The sequence below is a fragment of the Nycticebus coucang genome, chromosome 9 (genome assembly GCF_027406575.1).
Source record: "Nycticebus coucang isolate mNycCou1 chromosome 9, mNycCou1.pri, whole genome shotgun sequence".
Lineage (NCBI taxonomy): Eukaryota > Metazoa > Chordata > Mammalia > Primates > Lorisidae > Nycticebus > Nycticebus coucang.
Window position 1 is genome coordinate 39,546,414 of NC_069788.1, and position 11,836 is coordinate 39,558,249.

The window sequence follows — 11,836 nt, forward strand, 5'->3', positions numbered from 1 at the left end:
ACAGTAAGTAGCTGGGTTAATCTCTTGGTTCTCTAATCTGTTCCATACATCTACCTGTTTTTGTGCCAGTACCGTGCTGTTTTGATCACTATTGGTTTATAGTATAGTCTGAGGTCCAGTAGCATGATTCCTCCTGCTTTGTTTTTATTTCTGAGTAATGTTTTTGCTATTCGAGGTTTTTTCTGATTCCATATAAAACGAAGTATTATTTTTTCAAGATCTTTAAAGTATGACAGTGGAGCTTTAATAGGGATTGCATTAAAATTGTATATTGCTTTGGGTAGTATGGACATTTTAACAATGTTGATTCTTCCCAGCCATGAGCATGGTATGTTTTTCCATTCGTTAACATTTTCAGCTATTTCTTTTCTTAGAGTTTCATAGTTCTCTTTATAAAGATCTTTCACATCCTTTATTAGATAAACTCCCAAATATTTCATCTTCTTGTATTTCTTTCCCTATTGAATGGAATGGAATAGAGTCCTTAACTTTTTTTTCAGCTTGACTATTGTTGCTATATATAAAGGCTACTGATTTATGAATGTTGATTTTGTAACCTGAGATGCTTCTGTATTCCTTGATTACTTCTAAGAGTTTTGTAGTAGAATCCCTGGTGTTTTCCAGATATACAATCATATCATCTGTGAAAAGTGAAAGTTTGATCTCTTCTGACCCTATATGGATACCCTTGATCACCTTTTCTTCCCTAATTGTGGTGGCTAAAACTTCCATTACAATGTTGAAGAGCAGTGGAGACAATGAGCAACCTTGTCTGGTTCCTGATCTAAGTGGAAATGATTTCAATTTAACTCCATTCAATACGGTATTGGCTGTGGGGTTGCTGTAGATGGCCTCTGTCGGTTTAAGAAATGTCCCTTCTATACCAATTTTCTTAAGTGTTCTGATCATGAAGGGATGCTGGATATTATCAAAAGCTTTCTCTGCATCAATTGAGAGAATCATATGGTCTTTGTTATTTAATTTGTTTATGTGCTGAATTATACTTATAGATTTAACCAGCCTTGAGACCCTGGAATAAAACCGACTTGGTCATGCTGTATAATCTGTTTGATGTGTTGCTAGATTCTGTTTGTTAGGATCTTATTGAATATTTTTGCATCTATATTCATTAGTGATATTGGTTTATAATTTTCTTTTCTTGTTGGGTCTTTTCCTGGTTTGGGGATCAGGGTGATGTTTGCTTTTTAGAATGTGTTGGGTAGTCTTCCTTCTTTTTCTACATTTTGGAACAGGTTGAGTAATATAAGTACTAGTTCCTCTTTAAAGTTTGGTAGAATTCTGACGTGAAGCTATCTAGTCCTGGGCTTTTCTTTTTAGGGAGATTTTGTATGGTTGGTGGTATTTCAGAACTTGATATTGGCCTGTTCAACATTTCCACTTGATTCTGGCTAAGTCTTGGAAGGTGACGTGCTTCCAAGTATTGGTCAATTTCCTTCAGATTTTCATATTTCTGAGAATAAAGTTTCTTGTAATATTCATTAAGGATTTTTTGAATTTCTGAGGAGTCCATTATTTTGTCTTTGTCATTTCTGATTGAGATTAGAGATTTTACTCTTTTTTCCTGGTTAGTTTCCTTTTTAATCTATCTCTGACCCAGCTATCATTCAGCATAAGGTTATTTAACCTCCATGTTTTAGTATGAGTATGCAGATTCCTGTTGCTACTGAGTTCAACTTTTATTCCATGGTGGTCTGAGAAGATGCATGGAATAATTTCTATTCCTTTAAATTTACTGAGGTTAGACTTGTGACCTAAGATGTGATCGATTTTAAAGTATGTTCCGTGGGCTGATGAGAAGTATGTGTATTCAGTTTTGTTGGGATGAAATGTTCTGTAGATGTCTGCTAAATCCAAATGTTGGATGGTTAGGTTTAAATCTAAAATTTCTTTGCTCAGCTTCTTATTGGAGGATCGATTCAACACTGCCAAAGGAGTGTTGAAATCTCCGACTATTATGGAGCTGGAGGAAATCAAGTTGCTCATGTCTGTTAGTTTCTCTTATAAATTGAGGCGCATTCTGGTTGGATGCATAAATATTAATAATTGAAATCTCATCATCCTGAGTATTACCCTTAACAAATATGAAGTCGCCATTCTTATCCTTCCTTACTTTTGTTTGTTTAAAGCCTATTGTATCTGCAAATAGAATTGCAACACCTGCTTTTTTCTGATTACCTTTTCCTGAAATATGGACGACCATCCTTTCATCTTGAGTCTATATTTATCTTTTAACGTAAGATGTGATTCTTGTATGCTGCAAATATCTGGCCTGAGTTTTTGTGTCCAGTTTAAGAGGACAGTTTAAGCCATTCACATTAATGGAGAATATTGATAAGTCTGGTAAAATTTGGGGTGTCAAGTTTTTCGAAAGTCCTGTGGGCATGTTTAATTTTTTTTGCCACTCTGGAAGTTGGAGTTTGATCAAAAGTTTGAGTGAGTTTACTTTTGTGGTAGAGGATTGGGCTGGTCATTATGGAGGATAGGTCTGAGAATATCCTGAAGAGCTGGTTTGGTTATGGCAAATTTCATCAACATATGAATGTCATTAAAGGATTTAATTTCTCCATCACAAATCAAACTCAGTTTAGCTGGATACAGGATCCAGCGTTGAAAGATTTTTTTTTTTTTAGGAGATTAAAAGTTGATGACCACCCTCTTCAGGCTTGAAAATTTTCATTGGAGAGATCTGCAGTCATTCTAATATTCTTCCCTTTGTAGGTAATGGATTTCTTACGTCCGGCTGTTTTCAGAATTTTCTCCTTCATATTAACTTTAGTGAAGTTAATTATGATGTGCCTGGGGGATGTCTTATTTGGGTTGAGTCATTCTGGGTTCTGAAACTGTCTGCTATCTGAATTTCAGAATCTCTTGGCATGTCTGGAAAATTCTCTTTCATAATTTCATGGAGAAGGGCCTCTGAACCTTGTGAAGCCACTTCATCGCTTTCAGGGATTCCAATGAGCGAATATTACCACCTTCGAATTATCCCAGAGCTCTCTGAGAGAATGATCTGTTTTTGCTCTCCATTTCTCTTCCTCTTTGAGAGTTTGGGAGCATTCAAAAGGTTTATCGTCAATGTCAGAAATCCTTTCTTCTGCTTGCTCTACTCTGTTACTGAGGGATTCTACTGCATTTTTCAGATCTTTGAGGGCTGTAAATTCTTGCTTCAGTGTGTCAAAATCTTTGGTGATTTTGTCTTTAAATTCGTTGAATTCTTGAGACAACATTTTAATTTCTCTTCGAATTTCTAATTCCAACTTTTGAATTGCTCCTCGAATTTCTAATTCCAAATTTTCCTCCATTTTATTAATCTTGTTTGCAATCCAAATTCTGAATTCAATTTCTGACATCTCGGCCAGCTATTTGAATGGGATCTTCACTTACATCTGCCATATCTTTGCTTGGGGGTGGGGGGGTTGATGTATTGTGGTTATTCATGTTACCAGAGTTTTTCCACTGCTTCTCCCCCATGATTATTTTACACCATTTGACTTTTCCCCTGGAGCTTTGTCAAGGACCCATACAGTGCTATGGCCTGAGAAACTGGGGACCTGTTTGGTTTGGTGGGGCTAAGTGGCTCTGTCTTGTTTTCAGCTGGTCTCTGTGTGACCCTAGAGAAATAGTTACTCTGGGTTGAAGTCTTAGCTGTGGAGAAATACCAGCAATTAAGTCACCCCGCCCACCCCTCCCACAGGTAACAATGGGAAAAGGAAAATCAAACCTTCCCACAACCACACACCCAGGGCACCACTTGGATAGTCTTCAGGCAATTGGCTCAGTCAGCACCTGTCTCAAGTGGGAGAGTTTAAAAGGTCTTTGAAAACTAGATCACAGGGATCTGCTGACAACTGAGATATGACTTGCTCTGGTGCTTTGTGAAGTCAGGAGGACCCACCCAGAAAATAGATTAGTCTGGGAAGGTTGATGCCTCCTTCCCCACCTTGCACCTCTGTCACACCCAGTCACTGATAACCCCACAGGGCTGTGACTCAGTTGCCTCCAATGAGCAGATAGTCCAGGGTTTTGCACCTACCTGAATCACAAGGAGATCTATGTCTGCTCAGCCAGGCTGCTGCTCTCTGCCTCTATCTGGCAGGGGGAGGTGAGGCCTGACTAATTCAGGAGGCTGAGCTGTTCACTCAGTTCCAGCCCCGCCCCTGATTGATGTTACTGACAGAACAGAACAACTTTGCAGGAATCTGTTTCTGTCCCTGCTAAATTCTCCTGTGGAAGAGAAGCTGTTTTGAGTTCCCAGAACCTGTGCCTCAGGCCCTGTCTGTGTTCCTGTACGGTCTCAGCTGTAGTTTGTATTTGCAGCACAGTTACCTGTCAGTTCCAGTCTCTGCCTGCCCTCCTTTGTTTAAGCTTATGGTCCCTTGGGGACCAGGTGCATCTTAGGCTCAGTAAAGCGGTCCTCTGGCTCAGCTCTGCCCTGGGAATCTCTGGCTCTGAGCATGCATTTTCTAGTCCCTGCGCTCTGCCCAGGCTGGTACCGCCTCAGGCAAACCTTTATTCATGGGGCCTGCGTTTCTGTCCCAAATCTGTTCCGCTGTGGCTGCCACCTGAGAAGATGCCCGGCCTCCTCTGGTTGCCCAGAGAGACAGGGCATGTGACGTCAGAATATCTGGGGGTGAGCCCTATTGTTGCCAAAAACATCTGCTGCTCTGCACCTTGGGGCATCGCCGCTCTGGTGTGGTTCCCTCCCAGCTGACTGTCCTCTCCTCACTCCCATGCCACAGAATCAGCACTGACCAGCTGCAGTCCAGGCCCTGTCCATACCCCTCAAAAAATCACCCAAGAATCTGGACTCCTGGGGGACAGGCCTTCAGACCTCAGCGTGAGAGTGGAGGGGAGTGCTGGGAGCTCAGAATTGAAGGTAGAGAATATATACAATTTTACACACTTTTATGCCTGGCAGAAGAGCGCCATGGCACCCTAGTAGGGGAGGTAGGTCCAGTTTTTAGAGTCTCTCCCATGGAGTATAGTGGGAGGACTTTTGAACTCTGCTCATTTGTTTGTGGGGTACTCTGAGCTGTTCTCATGGGGGAGGGGACTCCTATCAGCTTGGTGATGGATTTTGTACCTTTTGTTTATATCCTTGGGGTTGCAGCTCATCTTGGTGGGATTGATGTGCATTCTTCAACCTTCTCCCTTAGTGCAGCTCTAATCCACCAGGTTACTTGCTAAATTTCTGTCCTTTAAGTCTCCTTCTGGATGGGGACCTCTGTGGAAAGCTGGCTTCAGTCAGCCATCTTGTTTCCGCCTCCAATAGTCATTCTTTATATTGACACTTGATAGGCAAACCCTATCTTGATTTGTATCATGTATGTACCTGGCTTCTTTTACTGAAACTAATGTTTGAGATTCATCCATATTGTCACATCTATCAGTTCATCCTTGCTATGGTTTGAATGTGTCCTCCAAAGATTATAATTTGGAAACTTAATCCTTAATGCAACAGTGTTGAGAGGTGATAAGGTGATAAGGTCATAAGGTCATGAGAGCTCTGTTGTCTTGAATGGATTAATGCCATAATCACGGGAATAGGCTTAGTTATTGCAGGAGTTTCTGATGAAAAGAATGAGTTTTGTTGCTCTTTCCTCATGCTCCTTTCCCTATTTTCTTTTACCATGTGATGCTTTCTGCCTTGTTTGATGCAGTAAGAGGGCCTTCACCAGATGTGGTTCCTTGTGCTAGGAATTCCCAGCCTCCAGAATTAGAAAAAAAGAAATCTGTTCCAGTCCCAGGTATTCTGTTATAGCCACAGAACTGAACTGAAACAATTATGTTACTTTAATATTTATTTTTATTCTATTGTAGGAAAACCAGTTTGCTTTAATTTTATACTACATCATTTTTTTGTTGTTGTTCATCCTTTTTTATTTATTTATTAAATCATAGCTGTGTACATTGATATGATCATGAGGCATCATTCACTAGCTTCACAGACCGTTTGCCAAGTTTCACATATACCCTTGTAAGATGCACCGCTGGTGTAATCCCACCAATCCCCTTCCCTCTATCTCCCTCCCCTCTCCCTCCCCTTTCCCCCATTCTTAGGTTGTATTTATCACATATGACTATACCATGATTTATGCCATTGTTCCATAATCTTGGCTTAGAAGGGCTAGAAAATCTTAAGTCCCAGAATGGCAGGATCTAAAAGACTCTTTAGTGTTTTGAATGTTTGCATCTTCCCCAGATTCATATGCGTGGTGGGGTGGGGCCTTTGGGAGGTGATTAGATCAGGAAGATGGAGACTTCATGAATGTGATCTGTGTCCTTGTAAATCTGGCCCAGCCTCTGGGAGCTGCTTTGCTATACATACCAGCAAGAAGATGAATCTATGAGCCAGGAAATGGGCCCTCACTAGACTCTGAATATCCTGGCACCTTCATCTCGAACTTCCCAGCCTTCATAGCTATAAGAAATATATTTCTATTGTTTATAAACTGCCCAATTTAAAGTATTTTTGCTATACTAACCTTAACAGACTCAGGAAATTGATACTGAAAAGTAGAGTGATGAGTGCTCCTGTAACAAATACCTAAAATGTAGAAGAAACTATGGAACTAGAAAAAGGGTAGAAGCCAGAATCATTTTGAGGTCCATGCTGGAAAAGTCTACATTGCCATGAACACACTATAAAGGGTGATTCTGGTAAGGGGGCTCAGAAGGAGAAGAGCTATCTACAGAAAAACCTCAGTCTTCTTAGATAATACCTAGTGGTAGTGAACAGAAAGCTGGTAGAAATAAAATGCTCATCATCCTTAATCATCAGAGAAATGCAAATCAAAACTACTTTGAGATATCATCTAACTTCAGTAAGATTAGCCCATATCACAAAATCCCAAGACCAGAGATGTTGGCGTGGATGTGGATAAAAGGGAACACTTCTGCAGTGCCGGTGGGAATGCAAATTAATACATTCCTTTTGGAAAGATGTTTGGAGAACACTTAGAGATCTAAAAATAGACCTGACATTCAATCCTATAATTCCTCTACTAGGCATATACCCAGAAGACCAAAAATCACATCATAACAGGTATTTGTACCAGAATGTTTACTGCAGCCCAATTCATAATTGCTAAGTCATGGAAAAAGCCCAAGTGCCCATCGATCCACAAATGGATTAATAAATTGTGGTATATGTACACCATGGAATATTATGCAGCCTTAAAGAAAGATGGAGACTTTACCTCTTTTATGTTTACATGGATGGAGCTGGAACATATTCTTCATAGTAAAGTATCTCAAGAATGGAAGAAAAAGTATCCAATGTATTCAGCCCTACTATGAAACTAATTTATGGCTTTCACATGAAAGCTATAACTCAGTTATAACCTAAGAATATGGGGAAGGGGGGGAGGGAAGAGGAGAATGGGCAGAGGGAGGGTGATTGGTGGGATACACCTGTGGTGCATCTTACAAGGGTACATGTGAAACTTACCCTGTTTCCCCGAAAATAAGACATCCTCCGAAAATAAGACCTACTTACAGGAAAGATAAGATATCCCCTGAAAATAAGACCTAGCACATCTTTGGGAGCACACCTTAAGACACTGTCTTATTTTCGGGGAAACAGGGTACTAAATGTAGAATATAAATGTCTTAACACAATAACTAAGAAAATGCCAGGAAGGCTATGTTAACCAGTGTGATGAAAATGTGTCAAACGGTCTATAAAACCAGTGTATGGTGCCCCATGATTGCATTAATGTACACAGCTATGATTTAATGATAAAAAAATAATGACTATTAAAAGTGAGCATGAAGGAGCTGGCTTAGGTGATGGAAATGTAGCCATGCATTGCATAATGACATTTGGTCAATGATAAACTGAATATGAGGTGGTCTCATGAGATACAATACCATGTTTTACTATATCTTTTCTGTTTAGTTGTTCAGATACACACTTACCATTGTGTTATAATTGGCTACGATACTCAGTACAGTAATATATTTGTATAGGTTTGTATCCCAGGAGCAGTAGGCCATACCATTTAGGTTTGTGTAAGTAATTTATGACAACACAATGACTGTCACCTCAAGATGCATTTCTCAGAATGCATCGCTATGGTTAAGTGACACATGACTAGTTTAGATAATGAGTGTATTTAAACAGGTGTATACCTTTGTTAAAACTCCTTGTGTTGTATACTTAAGATCTGTGCATTTCTCTATATGTAAATTTTACCCCAGTAAAAGACTTAGGCTTGAATGGAACAAATAGACCTATGCCTTTTAACTCAGCAAATTTTACTGAGAATTTTGTCTTCTGTCATTAAACAAGTATATAAAGCCATTCCAGTGTTATAATAGAAAAAATAGAAATACAATTTAAGTGCTCAGCAGTGATTAAATTATGGTGGCTTTATGCAACAGTGTTCCACAGCCATGAAAAAATGTTGAAATGTACTTTGACACAGGAAAATACAAAGTGTGAATTAAAAACACTGGAGTACAAATCCATTTTTGCAAACATTAAATATAATTGGCTCTTTTCCTTTGGTTTAATTACAGGCAACATATATACTTTTTAGAGCTCTGAAAAGTATAAAACAGTATATATGTCTGTAATGAATGCATGCAACTTTAATTTCTAGTTGTGTTCTTCATTTGTAATTAGATTTGGGACAGTTCCTAACGGTGCTCAACTCCTAGACTGCCAATGCTCATAGCTTGTTCTTTTTATATTTCTTTCCCTTCATCACAGGCTCTTGATCTCAGACACTTCCTGTTTCTCAGGAAAATATCTAGGGACTCTCTATTTCCATCATATTGCTACACTCTCATCATTTAATCCAGAAGAGGATACCTGTTTCCTCTTTGAGGCTTGAACGTCAAACCTCCTCTCTGCCACAGTCGGCTAGCCCACACTCCCAGGCTTTTTACACTTTGCCCTTCCCTGAAGGTGCTGGCTAGCATGGATGGGATCTCCTTACCCTTGAGCTTTGTTCATGTTCTCTCTGCTCCCATTTGCAGGACCTGGGCATATTACATGGCTTCCCAGCCTCTGACTTTGGCCGTATCTGCACCGCTCTACCTGGCTTATCCTCTAGCATAGTCTTTGGGATCACACCTCTTTATCTACCTTTTATTCCAATTTTTCAGATCTTGAGATCTCAGCTCAAGGTGCTTGTGTATTTCTATATTTTGTGCAAAGGCACAACATAGTAGGTTGAGCAGTGACCCCCAAATGATCGGACAAAGTCTCAATCCCCAGAGCATGTGAGTGTGACCTGATTTGGAAACAAAATCTTTGTAGATATAATTAGGGATCTTTTAGATGTGATCATCCTGGAGTTATGATGGGCCCACAATCTAATGAAAGACTTAGAAATGAAAACGAGATCTGGCACATGGACAAGGAAACTGTGTGAGTGTGGAGGCAGGGCTGGGGGCTGTGCTGCAAGAAGCCAAGACACACTTAGTCACCAAAGCCTCAAAGAAGCAGGTGTAACAGGTGGCCTGAGGAAAAACAGCAAATATGTATTCTATCTCTTCACAACTGCGACTTTCTTTCTTGAAGCTGTCTTCTGTTCTTTGTACTAAAGATGACCTGGAGGCCTGTGGCACCAGGGGGAGGTGAGGGTGGGCCTCCCAAGTGAGTGGAGGGTCATGCCTTTGACCACAGAATGGGAAACTTAAAATCATTAACTGTAGTTGAACGATAATAGGACTTCTCCTTTACAAAACAGTTTATGTTCAGTATACTTTGGGGGACAGATAGTCTGACATTTTTCCTCCTTTGCCAGCAAAGTAATCAATTTCTCTTTCCATCTCAAAAACCACTTGCTCCTGTTTTTCTGATGAAGCTTTGAGAGCAAGTGCTAAGCTTTCAGCAATAGATTTTGGAGTCCCTGGATGGGCTCATTCATTGGCCCAGTGGAATAGTGCCCCATAACTGCTAGAAGAGGCGGGAGCAACCCTGGGTCGGCCAGGGGTCTTTGCTGGAAAGAGCAGCAGCATTTTGGGGTGAAACATGGGACACACCAGCAGCTGCTGGAGCCTGTTTTAGCTCTGGGGATCTCTCATCTCTCTCCCCACAAAGTAGATGCAGCTCCTTGCAACCTGAGCTGAGAAAAAGGAAATAGATTTGGAAAGGGTCTGGGCCAACGTTGTTCAGCCTTTTTATCTATGGCACAGTTGAACCTATAGTTAAACTTCCATGGCACACTTAAATTATGTTGATCAAAAAAAAAGGTAAAAAACAGAATATACTTTGCTTTGAACTTTTGAAAATAATCTTCAAAAATTTTCACAGCATACCAGTTGAAAATCACTGGTCTAAACACCAGGACTTTTGTTACATTTTCTGGGTTGCATCCCAAGATCCTTGCTCCTACCCATTTTGGGGAGGTTTTCAAACCTCCATTTGTTTAGGGTGGCAGTTTGGGGGAGGGGAGCATGAGATTAACAGAACTTTGGGGACCTGGTTTAGATTGAGTTCCCAAGGAATGGGGGACTAGGGCACCATTTGGAAAGGTTTTACCTTCCAGACCTTTAGGGCATTTGGGTTACCATCTGAGGTGCCAGTTGGGGGTGGCATTCGTCCTCTTTGGATTCCCATTTGATAGGTCTTGGCATTTTGTGTTGAGATTGTCTACTGTCTGAGTTTTGTTAAACCATAGAAAAGTTCCTCTTAAAAGTCTCTTGGGAGGAATTTTGGCTAAATGGTCAACTTAGAGCTGCAAACCTATGTCTAAGGAAAATGGTTTTATTATAATCTAATATACAAGATCAGACAGTTAAGTTCATGAACTGATCCTAGAAAAAGTGCTACATATCTCACAGTCACCACTGACATGCTCCCCTGGGTAAGCTGTGCACCATCGCCAGTGCCCAGCCCACCCTTCAAAGCACTTTTTCTAAAATGAATTCACAAACTTCGTCAGACCTTCTATGTGCTGGACTGTGAGAAGTGGCTGTTAAACGAAAACCTTATACTATCTTATAACTGAAATTATTTTGTCAAAATCAGGTAAATGGGAAGAGATTTATGTGGGTAGGAGGCTTGAGATTGGACATTCCATGTTTAATGACCTAGTACAATCTTAAGGCCTGGAATGAAGTTAATAGCATACTCTGTTTTCGTTTAAATAGCTGATTCACTGGTGGGAGGAGAAACCAGTGAGCACAGCCTGCAGGCAGAGGTCTGGGGAGGGAGCACCTGTTGTCCAACTGTCCCCAACTACAACTGCGCATGTAACAGGGCAGGAAGGCGTTCTGGCTTTGGGGGCAGGGTTGGCTGCAGTGTCTGCCACAGTTGGGGTGATGTGAGGCTCCTTCAGAGGCTCGCAGCCAGCCCTAAAAGGGAAGCCCAGTCCCGGGCAACTGCCGCCATGGCATGGCAGGGAAGTGTGCTCCCGCATCTGCTGGGTTTTAACTCAGGGTCTAGAAGGGTCTCACAGCAGAAAGCTCAGTTTGGCCAGAAGGTGCCCTTAACTAGAGGAGAACAATTTATATCAGTTTTAAAACCTTTGCCTAAAAGTTGTAAAAACTTTCAGGTAACAAAACACCCCCGCCCCACCCCGGAGTTTAAGTCCAAGGCTCTAAACTCTCCTACCAGTGAGTATAGATATTCACAAGACCAATGTGTCACTAATGACACTGTACAAGTGACTTTAAATGACACTCAGTTACATTAGAGTAGCAGGATCCTGAGACTTGGGTGGCCTTGTGGTATGGATGAACGATGTGAAAGACTTTAAAAGGGCTTTTCTGCCCTGCTTGTTGAAAACGAAGCAGGGGACTTAAGAAACTGCAGTTGGACATATTTATGAATACTTGTCTAGGGTTCCTAAGAATGGCA